Source organism: Fukomys damarensis, unplaced genomic scaffold (genome assembly GCF_012274545.1).
Source record: "Fukomys damarensis isolate Sample0158 unplaced genomic scaffold, DMR_v1.0_HiC HiC_scaffold_6, whole genome shotgun sequence".
In the NCBI taxonomy this organism is placed as follows: Eukaryota; Metazoa; Chordata; class Mammalia; order Rodentia; family Bathyergidae; genus Fukomys; species Fukomys damarensis.
In genome coordinates, this window is record NW_022900918.1 from 35,380,956 (window position 1) to 35,385,151 (window position 4,196).

Sequence of the window (4,196 nt, forward strand, 5' to 3'; positions counted from 1 at the left end):
ACCCTCTACACGCTCCGCCAGCCCCATCCGGCCTGCTGCTGCTTGCTCTCAGCGCCAATCTAACACACTTCCGTGGAAAATTAACAATTACCATGAGGAAACCTTGGAAAATACAACTGGGGGGGGGGAAGAACCCAGAGTTGGGTACCACTCCACACAACCAGATCCAGTGCCACCTTACCATTCTCAGAGCAGCAGAGCGACTCAGACACGAAGGAAAACGCGGGCTTCTCCCCTTAAGTCGTCTTATTCTCTGAATCCTACAGAAGGTGTTGTTAGAAAACTATAAACTATGTAGCTGACAAGTTTGTGCTTTTACAAACAGCTTGTTGAAATGACAGCACGACAATCTGGATGGCAGACTACTTCTGCAGGGAGGGGCACGGGCACCTGACAAAAGGGATACTGTGCTGGGCAGGTGACCCATTATCTTGAGAGTTCTTTTGTACAGAAATCGCCCCGATTAAGTCGCATCCTGATTCCTGCTGGTTTCTGCACCTGAATTAATCCTAGCTCACCCTCCTTAGTTCTCACATCACTCACACTCATGTTTTGCTCACAGCAAAATAGGTACATTCTCTTCTTCACATCAAGATAGAGCTCTACTCTTTACTCATCTAAAAAAATCAAAGAAATTGGGGTATAGCTGTTTATTTTACTGAGGAAAAACTTGAACACACAAAGTACTACAAACTATGACAATGAATAATGTATCTAACTCCAGTGTTCCTACTACTCAAAATTAATAAATTTAGCATTTTGTCATATTTGTGAGCTGCCATCAGAAGATCAAACTGATCATTCTTTCTTTATGTAAATGAATTAAGGTTCTGCCAGCTTCCATTTTAACAGGAAAATGAATATAAAAACTTTAATTGTAAAATATGCATTAGAAGCTCCAGGTTAATTAAAAATTAAAATCACTGCCTCTACAGTATGGTGTATCAAACTATCTTATAAATAATAGGGGTGTGTATTTATGGACTTGGGAATTGACTGAAGAGACTGACTTTCTTTAAAAAAAAAACTAATTTCTTGGTTATCTGTTATCAAAAAAATGTAGTAAAAACTTTCCCACTACCAAAGTGCTCCCATAGCTAAGAGCGATTTCCAAAAGCTAAAACTTCATCATCTCTCTTCATCTTTTCATTCAATTTTAGGTCAAGATAAAAAAAAGAATTTAAGACAAGTAAATTTTATGAAAGTTAAGAAATTGGAAAGCTAACTAGTGATGGATGTTTTGTGTCAAAAGCATCACATCGTGTAGCTTAACGAGATTACTAAGATTAATTGCAGTCTGAAAATGTTTGGGAAGGACAGAGAGAGAGACTATATGAAATTAATGCCAGATGAACCCCATACAGAAGCAAACTGGAAAACGAAAAATAGAATTCTTTTTCAAAAAGAGAAAACTGAGATAGCATTGCCAAATAATTAGAAAATAAATTTTGATATCAACCAGAAACAGTGTATGTTGCCTGTATAACATTCTGCGATCTGCTGAGAGGTTCCAGAATATCCCACTGTATTACCACCAGGCAAATGTCAGAGAAATGGTAAAATAAAAAATATTCACCTCCAAGGTCTTCTGAATTCATGAGTCTCTTTGCTTCTTTAAAATACTTGCTGAGTTCCCTGGAATATTTCACAAATAGAGTAAAATATGAGGAGAGGCGCTGGGATTATTGAATCTTCTATGTGCCAGATGTGGACAGTGTGCTTCTCAAGCAGTCTCTTCTTGAATTTCCCCTCTATACAATGTGAAAGTGAATTCGATCCCTCTTAAACTAATGGCTGCCCAAAAGCTATAGCTTACTTTGCTCCCTATTTGTGGAAAACTTGTTCTTTGTCCTGTGATCTAAGACAAAAGATAATTAACTGTGACTATTACTTTTGAGGGCCTATAACGCTAGGCCTGTGGCAGTTGCTCCTCATATTTTATGCTGTTTAAAAGAACCCTTTTTCAAAAACAATACTTGAAACTTTGATATTTCTACATTTCTTTTGTATAATCCCTGGCACTTTGTTATTTACATTATATTGTCTGTTGTTCCTGTTAATAAACCAACAACAAAAACAAATTATTTCCCCCAGAAAAGATGACTAAAACCAACTTAGGTTGTTTTTCATCCAAAGGTCTTGCCATTCCTGATGGACTCTGAGTAGCCTATTTTAATCATTCAGCTAAAATGTATTGAGTATCTATTCCATCAGTAACTGTACAAGACTCCATGTCAGATGCCAAGTGGTAAAACTGAGCCAGTTTTCCAGTGTCAAAGACCAAAAATGGTCCAAGAGTTCAGCCAGGAGGGAGGGGCGGGGGCTCCTCTCTACCTCAGATCGCCTCTCAGAGATGCTTCTTGCGTCCACTTGAGTTCCAGACCATTATTTATTTTTGGAAGATATTAAAAGTGTTTATTTACCCTTTGCCATGCTATAGTCAAATCAATACCATATGATGAGTGAAGACTAATATAAAAGATATGCAAGTTTTTAAATGCATATAAATAAAAACAAGGTAAGGAAAACTTCACCAAAAGAAAGAAATGGGCTAGAGAGGTAGCTCAGTGAGAGAGCATTTTCCTCAAATGGACAAGACCATAACTACAATCCTCAGCACCATTTACAAAGACAGCTAAGAACTGAAAATCAAATCTGCCTTGGTAGGATGCATTGGTTAAAAAATATCTGCAAGGTTTTTGTTTTCAGACAGCTAAAATAAACCTAATCCTTACAATCAATGTAAAATTAATCTAGACCAAGCATGGTGGTGCAGGCTTATAATCCCAGCACTTGGGAGGCTGAGGCAGGAGGATCAGTGTGAGTTCGAGACCAGCCTGGGCTAGATAGTGAGTTACAGGTCAGTCTCAACTACATAGTGAGACCCTGTCTCAAAAAAACAAAAATAAATAAATAAATAATTTTTTTATTTGTTTCCAATTGTTGTTCTTCTGTTTCACTCTTCTCTTGAGTAATCAAATCCTACTCCCATTCCAGTTTTGAAAAAAGCACAGGTAGAAAACAGTTCCCAGCCTCCAGCATAGTTCAGCATGGTCATGTGATCACATTCTAACCAGTGAGAGGCAAGCAGAGTGACAAGCTCCATTTCCTCCTCACATTCTTCAGAAGTGGCTTGCCTTCAGCCTCTCTTCCTTTCTTCCTGGGAGCTGGAAAGTCAGGGCCTGAGTAGCTAAGGCAGCAAGGACAGAGTCATCCAAGAAAGAAAAAGCCCAGGACCTTGGACAGAGCCTCCCGCCTATCCCAGTCTGCCTGCTTGCCTCTGCCTTGTTAGAAGACATAAAAAGAACTTTTCTCTCCTGTGAGCCTGTCTTGGTCCGTGTGCACTAGTGTAACAAAACACCATAAACTGGGAAACTTATAAACACCAGAAACTTATTTGTCTCAGTTCTGGAGGCTGAAAAGTCCAGGATCGAGGTACCAGATGATTCAGGATCTCATAAGGCCTTATCTTCTCAGGGACAGTGCCACCTAGCTGTGCCCTCAGAGAAAGGAGGAGACAAAGAACACTGCTGGGCCTCCTTTATCTGGGTACTAATTCCATTCATAGGGGCTAAACCCTCCTCGTCTAATTATCTTCTAAAGGACTCACCTCCGTACACTATCAAATTGGGTGTTCTGTCTCAACAAGAGCATTGGAGGGAGCACAAGCATTCAGATCACAGCAGAGCCACTGGAATTTTATGAGAATTTGTTGGTCATTGCTCACAGGGCAGTTGAGAGCTCATTACCATGATACTAAAGCTTTGCATGCCGAAGGAGTTGACTAGCAGAGAGGAAAGTGGTTGAAAGAGTTAATCATAAAAGAACCACACATAGAAAATGAACATATATACAAGGACCTCTCTGGCTACCTCGCAAACCTTTCAAAAACATAGAGCCTTTTGTTGCTTATACATTTATTCCTTCTCTATTGCCAATGCCAGTGATTTGCTGTTTAGGGAATAAATAATTCTAAATTTCTCATACCTGTCCTACTATTCAGTTTCCTGTTCTTCTTCTCCCACGTTCCTACATTGACACATGACACATAAAATGTCGGGGCCTCTGTCCTGGAGCGAACACTCTGGAAAAGGTACCTCGGTCCTCCTCTCTGTCCCTCCCAACTCCTCAAGGATGGAGAAATGGCTCAGGGGCTCTCATGGTCCAGCCTGTCTTCTCCCCTTGTCCTTGTGATC